Source organism: Sorex araneus, chromosome 10, assembly GCF_027595985.1.
Source record: "Sorex araneus isolate mSorAra2 chromosome 10, mSorAra2.pri, whole genome shotgun sequence".
Taxonomy (NCBI): Eukaryota; Metazoa; Chordata; class Mammalia; order Eulipotyphla; family Soricidae; genus Sorex; species Sorex araneus.
This window is the reverse complement of record NC_073311.1, coordinates 10,796,940-10,806,287: the sequence shown is the minus strand read 5'-3', so window position 1 is coordinate 10,806,287 and position 9,348 is coordinate 10,796,940.

Sequence of the window (9,348 nt, the reverse complement as noted above, 5' to 3'; positions counted from 1 at the left end):
CTGGTCCTTTTCTCTACTACTCTTGGGTGTTAGTCTCCCACTCTATTCTTTTATATTTTAAAAAAATTAAAATTTGAGACATAAACATCTGTAATGAAACCCTGTTAGTGATAGGGCATCAGGAATACAATGGTTCAACACCACATCCTCCAGCAGAGCGTCTACTTCCCTCACCATTGTCTCAGTATCCACCCTCCAAATATCCTTCCACCAGAACAAACTAAGTTCTGTAGGCTAGTTCTCATGTTGTTGCCTTTGTTATTCCATTATCCTGTTCCTTGGTATCCCTCATATTAAAGAAATCATTCTGTATCTGTTCCTCTTCTCCTTACTAATTCTGCTCACCATGGTATTCTCCAGGTAGTGGGAAAATGCATGATTTTAAAAAATTGAATAGTATTCCACTGTGTATATATGCCATAGTTTTTAAATCAAGTCATCTGTTCTTATACTACAGCAAAAATATAGTTGTTTCTATATTTTTGGCTATTGTGAATAGTGCTACAATAAATAGAGGGGTATGAGTGTTTTTATGGAATAGATGTCTCAGAAAGAATGCCAAGATATGGAATTGCTAGGTCATATGAAAGTTCAATTCTTAGTATTTTTAGAGTGTCCTTATTGCTTGGAATGGTTTAATTCTAAATGAGGGAAGGTGTCACCTTCTTCATTTCAAGAATAAGAAATGTTTAGTTTAAAGATTATGGACATACAACCCAGCAATACCACTTCTGGGAATATACTCTGGGGCTCAAAACATACAGAAGAAATGCCATCTGCACTTTTGTTTATTGCAGCACTATTCACAATAGCCAGAATTTGGAAACAACCCAATTGTCCAAGAACAGATGACTGGTTAAAGGAACTATGGTACATCTACACAAGGAATACTATGCAGCTTTTAGGAAAAACCAAGTCATGAGATTAGCTTATAAATGGATGAACATGGAGAGTTTCATGATGAGTGAAATGAGTAAGAAGGAGAGGGACATACATCGAATGGTAGCACTCATTTGTGGGATGTTAAAAAACATAGACTAATAACCCACGCACAGTTAGAAATAAGAGCCAGAAAGATTGGTCCACACTTGGAAGCCTGATTCAAGTGGTTGGGGAGAAGATACTTGGGGCAGAGAAGAGGTCACTATGACAAATATAGTTGGAAATATCATTCTGATTAAGAACTGCATGCTGTGAGTAGGAACAAACACGATAACCTCTCAGTATTTGTATTGCAAACTATACTGCCCAAAAGGAGAGAAAGATAGAGAGAAAGGAGAAATGTGCCTGCCATAGGGATAGAATGGGGAGGGTAGGTGGGAGTAGGAAGGAAACTGGAGACATTGATGATGAGAAATGTACACGGTGGAGGAATGGGTTTTGGAACATTGTATGACTGAAACTGGATCATGAGCAGCTTTGTAACTATATATCTCATGGTGATTCAATTAAAAGAATAAAATAAAATAAATACTAGGGACAGTGAAGAGTAGATATTACATACTTACTAAGTGTATTCAGACTGGCCTTCTATGTGCTTTTAGGTCACAATATTTTTCTTGTATGCATAAGGTTTAAGTGTCTGGGTCATTATCTGCAATCTGCATCTCACTTTCACAATGTGCTTGCAGATTACCTTCAGTACCACCTAAAAATTTACCAGTTATGTCCTCACTAGCAGTTGCTGCTTCCTCCTATGACGCACTTGCTGTGAGCTACTTTTTGCGAGCTGATTTCATCTTCAACATTTTCATCTTTTCATCACTGCCAATGCTATTATTTTAGGCAAAATTACTTCGTAGGAATCCTGTGACTATGACATTTGGCTTGACTCCATGATACCTTTAGGGTACTATATTCCGTTCAACTCATTTTAGTAAGCAACTACTTATAATAGGTATGAAAGATCCTGTGTGAGGGACTGTGAAAATAGGCTAGGTACAGTTCAATTTCGTAGGGAGTCTTCAGTCTTGTGAAGCAAACAAGCAAACATAAGCTGGGACATAAACTATAGGAGAGAGTTTGGCAAGATGACATTCATGACCAAAGAAGGAACCAAAGTTACATTTGACCAGATCTTTTGAGTGTAATCTCTGTGGAATTATCCCCTTATCTTTCCCCTTTTACCTTAATCATGTTAATTTATCCATCATCAGAGCTTTCAAGGAAAATATGTATATATCTCTTTTTCTTACTACTTACTGACCTGTAATATAATTGTTCTCTATATCCGTGTCTTGAGAAATTTTAGGGACAGGGATTATTATTCTTTGCCTTTGTTTTAATACAGGACATAAGAATGCCTGATACTTTATAAATACAACTGCAAGTTTTGGTGGATCGATAAAGACTGAAAAGTGTTTTGGACCCAAGGACCTAGAGGACCAAAGGACTGGAGACATGGATAGTGGCAGAGTGCTCAGAGAAGGTTACAGGGGAAGGATTCTGTGTGGTTGGACCACAGCTGTGGGGGCTGATTACCATGGTAGATGACTGACAGTTGGTAACATCAATCTTTGTGACTTTTTTTTCTCATTCCTAGAAGCTCAGTTGTTGATGGAACTTTTGAATAGAAAGCTTAGTGAACTTAGAGAGTTTAAGTACAGAACTTGTCCTGGTTGCTAACGTGATATCATGTGACAAAACAAGCCAAGGAACAGGTATTCTTTAATTTTCTCCTTGAGTGGGAGGCCAACAGCCACTAACATTTTCCACAACCAAATGCCTCATAAGAATTATGGAAAATCAATGTTGCTGATAGTATGGACTGAAGTTGACTAAGTAGAAAACATTAAATCTCTGAAACAGATGAATAATGTCACTTCCATGGGAACTGCCACACTGTGGGAAATCCATCTGCAGCAACTTTGACCATCTTTGTTGGTAATCACTGAGATATGAGGCCTCTGGGTCCTTGGTAGTCTTATGCCATGGTGGCATAGACTTAATTATCTGTTGATGGTTTTGTCAAAATATCTGCTCTGTTGTTTTTCAGAAGATTGTTCTCCACACAGAGATGTGAGATCTATTTTTTATTGCTCATAATCTTTAAACTGAACATTTTTTTGTTCTTAAAATAAAATTCTATGAGCAAAATCACAAGGAAACAGTTTTGTGGAAAAAAATGTTTTTGTGGGAAGTACTTTTGTTATGAGTGGCAGAATGAAAAAGTCATTCAGCATTGAGTATGACCCAGAATAAAAATTTGCTTGAAATTTCCCTTCAAATGCAAACAGTTCTGGCAGAACCATAAACTGTACCCATGACTACACTACAATTTCATTATGTGTATTCATTTAACTATATTTATTTTTGTTTATTTTATATTTGATTTTTATTGTACTTTAGGTAATATCGTTTCAGGTAATGTGGTTGCAATAGTGTTAATGTTTATGGTTTTAATGCACCATATCACTGCACCTTCACAACCACCAAAGTGCCTAAGACCTTTCAACACTGCACCTATGTCACTTTTGATCTGCCTTGTCCCCCTACACTCCTGCTCCCCTGCTCAGTAAACTCAGTTTGGTAATCCAAGGCCAAGGGGTTTGTCTTTATCCAGTCATCAGTCACTGAGCATTTCAGTTTCCATATCCTGGCTATTGTACTTAGCACGGCAATGAACATTTGTGTGCATATATTATCTTTAATTAATGTTTCTGTTACTGAAGTAGATAACAAGAAGTAGAATATCTGGGCTATACAAAAGCTTTATTCTTAATTTTTTTAGATGTCACTACTTTTTTTCCATAGAGGCTAAAAAACTCCCATCAACAGTGAAAGAGCATTTCTTTTTCATAACATCTGTTCTTCCATTGATTTTCTACTCTTTTTAATATATGCCATTGTTACTGGTGTGAGATGATATCTCATAATTTCTGTTTTTCTAATAATATGTGGTAATGATCACTTTTTATCTTACTGACTAACCTTATGTTCTCTTCAGGGAAGTGTCATCTCCTTTCCCCAATTTTCTGATGCAGTTATTGGATTTTATTATGTTTGAAACTTTATTTACAAAGTTGTTTACAACACAGTTGTTTCAGGCATTCAGTGTTCCAACATCAATCCCACCGCCAGACTGACCTTCCGACACCTATGTCTCTTATTAACCGATTCCTGCCATCAGGGAACACTCAGACCTAAAATACAATGAAAAAAAGATGCCTGTGGCTATGCAATAAAGTGAAGAATTGGTGTGTGGGGAGTTATGAGAAAAAAGATAAGAGCAAAAGAGCAAAAAGAAGTAGCTATTCACTGAAGCGTTGTTGGAGAGGCTCCCGTCAAACCAGATGTTGAGTTGATCCGCTCCTCCTACGCGTCTGGTGTGGTTTAAATGCAAAGGAGAGAGGAAACATTGACGGGAGGGAAGGGGATGTCCATTCTAGGTTCTACAGATGTCAAAGGCAAGTTAAAAGATAAGGAACTTCTTGTGGCTGCTCAACTTAACTCAAAAGTGGGTCAAGAAGTAGACAAGGGGCAACTCCCAGAGCAGAGTTTATCTTTGTGTCAGCACCCATGTTTCTTTCCCTATCTCCCAAAGACTTGCTCACATTCTGCTTTTTTCTCTCCTCACAGGGCATCATGTGGTTATTGGACTGGGGCATATCTGATCATGAAGCAGAGTTTTGAACAGTGCGTTGTGCCAGTCACTGCTTTGAACTGGGAGTACAGCAGACAAAACAGATAAAAATCCCCACTGTGCTTTGGCCCCACTACTGGGATTTCTAAATTGTATTTCCCTCTTGCTGTTATTACTGTGAGCCTTCTTCTAATATGAAATAGAAGAACTATTATTAAGTCATAAACTTTATTAAACTTTGGGGTATTCTTGGGTTTGTGCACATCGCATCCTTTCACTCCCTTTTCTTTTCCTGGACTAAGTTCACAGCAAGAGAAGAGGTCAGGGTCACAGTGATCTATTTCCTGTGAGGTAGCTCTTTTTGGATATTTCCAATCTCATTTTTAATTTTGAGATAACAGGGTACTATTTTTTTCAGGTTTTAGGGACTGCCAAAAAGATAGGTCATATGTATCTCTCACAGCCAGACTGAATGGCTAATTTTTTGGATATGTGTTAGCACTGTTAGCACTGTCATTCCATTATTCATCGATTTTGCTCTAGCGGGCACCAGGAATGTCTCCATTGTGAGACTTGTTGTTACTGTTTTTGGCATGTCGAATACGCCACGGGGTAGCTTGCCAGGCTCTCCGAGAGGGACGAGGAATTGAATCCAGTCCGCCGCATGCAATGCAAATGCCCTACCTGCTGTGCTATCGCTCCAGTCTCAAAAAATCGCCAAGCTGGGAAATAAATCTCCACTGAATAAATAGCCAGTAAATTGTATAATAATTAAAAAATAAGTAAAAGTATTAATTAATTTATTTTATTAATGTAAATGACACAACAGTTTCCATATTGTTTTACATTTGCAGTGCTACGTCTCTGTCTCTCATCACCAGCCTTTCAATAACCCTCCACCACTGTCCTTCTCCCACCTACCCTTGCTTTGTTGCTTCAATTGGCCATTCTGTTCACAGTATTGCAATTTTATTTATTTATTTTATGTTTACTGTTTTTGGCATATCAAATACACCACGGGTCTCAAACAAGTCTCAAAATGGAGATGTTACTGGTGCCCGCTCAAGCAAATCAATGAGCAATGGGATGACAGTGATACAGTGAAATTAAAGAACGGTGATTTGTAAAGTTATTGATAATTGAGGTTTATACATTAAATGTTTTGAGGGCTGGAGCAATAGTACAGTGGTAGGGCGTTCGCCTTTCATGTGGCCGACCCGTATTCCATTCCTCTGCCCCTCTCGGAGAGCTTGGCAAGCTACCGAGAATATCGCGCCCCCATGGCAGAGCCTGGCAAGCTACCCGTGGTGTATTCGATATGCCAAAACCCAGTAACAATAAGTCTCACAATTAGAGACGTTACTGGTGCCTGCTCGAACAAATCGATAAGCAACAGGATGATAGTGACAGTGATTTTATGTTTTGGTCTTGGCCATACCCAGAGGTGGCCTGTGCTCTTCACTCAGGGCTCCCTCCTAGTAGGGCTCAGGGGACCGCGTGGGATGCCAGGGGTTGTATCCAGGTTGGAAGCTTCTGATGCTGTACTATTGTTCTGGACCTGGGACTTGTTTTCTTTAGGGACTTTCTAAATGTAAATATACTGCAGATGTGGGTAATATTATTTGGTATCTTTTCTCCTGTCTCACCTCACTTACCATGATACTCTCAAATTCCATTTGAGGTTGTGACAAACTGCATTATTTCTTTTAACAAAGCTGTAAGATATTTCATTTTGTATATTTACCACAATTTTTAAATTTACCCATCTGTTTTTGGTACTTGGATTTCCAGATCTTGGTTATTGTGAATAATGCTGCAAGGAACATTATTTGGCAACATTCTTGAAGATTATTTTGTTGTTCTTGGGATTGATGCCCAGTAGAAGGATTGCAGGGTCATATGTAATGTCTCTTATTCACTCTCTGAGGAATCTCTAAACTGTTTTCCACAAAGGCTGGCCCAGACAACAGAGACACCCACAGTGAATGAGGATCCTTTTCTCACTGCCTTTTGCCAATGCTGGTTGTTTCTATTATTTTTGATGTAGACCATTCTTGCTGTTGTAACTTTGATTTATGTTACCCTGATAATTTTGATGATGAGCATCTTTTAATGGTCTGTTGGCCTTCTGTATATCTCCTTAGAGAAACATCTATTGAATCCTGTGCAGTTGTTTTGATGGGGCTGGATATTTTTCTGTTATTGAGTTTTGTGGATGCTTTATGTATCTAGGAAACTAGCCTTTGTCTGATCCATGATGTGAGAATATATTCTTCCATTCAGGAGAGTGTACTTTTATTTTAGGCATTATTTATTTAGCTGCAGAATTTTCAATTTGACATGCATATGAGGATTTACTTCTAGATTTTCAATTTTATCCCATTGATCTGAGAGCCTGTCTTTAGTCCAGTAGCAGAGTTTTGATTACTATAGTTTTGTAATACAGTTTTAAGTCAGGGAACGCAAAATCTGCACAGTCCTCCCCAACCCCATGCCCCTGCCTCTTGCCTGCAACCCCAAGGATTTCCTTGGAAATGCTGAAATCTTTACGGTTCAATACAAATTTTAGAAATGTTTTGCCTGTGTCCTTGAATAACATTGTAAGAATTTTTCTAGGTATTGTATTGAATGTGTAAATTATTTTGATCATTTTGATGATACTGACTTTATCAATCCAAAGAATATTTTTCATTTTCCTGTGTCTTAGTTCTTCAAGAGTAACTTAGAGTTTTCGCTAACAGGTCTTTATCCTCCTTGTTAATTTGATTTCTAGATATTTGATTTTTTTCACGACTGTGATAGGACTGATTTAAAAATTTTTTTCTTTTACTTATTGTTTACAGATAAGAATGCAACAAATTTTTACACATTAATTTTTTTTTAAATCTGCTACTTGGCTGTATAGATTTATTAATTCTGGAAGTTTTTTTTGTGGAGTCTTTAGCATTTCCTATGTTCACCATTATGTCATCTATAAATAATGTTAGTTTGACTTCTTCTTTGCCAATATTAATCTGTTTAATTTCTTTCTCATTTTTCCTGTTGCTGTGGCTTAAATTTCCAATACCACGTTAAATAATTGTTGTGAGAGTGGGCATCTTTATCTTGTGTCCAATATTAGAGGAAAGACTTTCAGTTTTGCCCCATTAAGAATGAGGTTAACTGTGAGTTTGTTGCATATGTCTTTACTATATTAGGGTAATTTCCTTAAATTTTCATTTTGTTAAGGATTTTTTTAATCACAAAGGAGTATTGGATTTTGTTAAATACTTTTTCTGTATATACAGAAATGATCATATGGTTTTAATCTTGCCTTTTATTAGAATGTAGTATTACATTAATTGATTTGCATATATTGAACCCTCTGTATTCTTGAGATAAATGCCACTTGATCTTAGGTTATGATTCATTTAATGTGTTACATTCAGTTTGCTAGGATTTTATTAAGGATCTTTGAATCTATGTTCATCAGGGATACTGATCTATAAATTTACTAAATGTCTCTATCAGCTTTTGGAGTCAAGGTAATAGCTTTACAGAAACTGTCTAGGAAAGTTATTATTTCTTTTACTTTTTGAGAGAGCTTAAGATGATGGGTAGTATATCTTATTTGAAGATTTGAAAGGACTCACTGGTGAACCCATCAGATCTTGGCCATTGTTTCTGGGAAAATTTAAAAATATTTGTTCCTTCAACTTCCTTGATATAAGTCTTTTCAGGTTGTTCTCCTTTCTAGTACAGTTTTGAGATAATGTATCACTAGAAACATATATATCTCATCTAGTTTCTCTAAGTGACATAGAGTTGTTCATAGTTATCTTGAATGAACATTTATATTTATGTGGTATCTGTCACAACTTTTCCTCTCAGGTTTCTAAAATGATTTATTTTGAATGGTAGATTTTCTTATACTGTTTATAAGTTCTTGGACAAATGAAAATAATTATAATACAAAATAGTTTTAAGCTCAGTAGAAAGATGGCACTTTCCACCACAGAATTGTTAGGAAACCACTGATTAAAAACCACCAACTCTTGACAAAAACCAACCTCTTGCAAAATCCATAACAGGATATTCCCATATGGAACACAGAACTAGCAACTACTGTCAAAATTTCCCAGGGAAAACCCGTAGGGGCCCCGAAGAATAGGAGACAACAGTTCATAATAAGTCATGCTTATTCTCCCAGAAATTCCCATCCTAACGAAAGGATATGCATACCAGCAGGAATAATCCCAAATTAGACCACATATGAACATAATCAAACAGGTTAGACTGAACCTGTGACGTCCTAGAAATCTATCCCACCTTAAAAACTCTAGGTTTTGGGTCCTAAGGCAGGGTACTCCTCTCTGGATTTCCTTGTCCTACAGGTCTCCATTTGAGTGCCTTTTCTTTCTTTTTTAAAAATTTTTATTAGTAAATCACAGTGAGGTACAATTACAAACTTATGAACTTTTATGTTTGTATTTGTTTTACATCCCTCCACCAGTGCCCATTCTCCTCCACCAATGTTCCCAGTATCCCTCCTACACCCCCACCCCAACCCCCACCACCCCACCCTGCCTCTGTGGCACGGTATTCCCTTTTGTTCTCTCTCCTGTTGGATGTTGTAGTTTGCAATTGAGTGGCCATCATGTTCGGTCTATAGTCCACTTTTGGTACGAGGCTTTCAACCCAAGTGGGTCCTCCCAACATTCTCTGCTAGGTGTTCCCTTCTCTGTCTCTCCTGCCTTTTCCCCCAGCATGTGAGGCCAGTTTCCAAG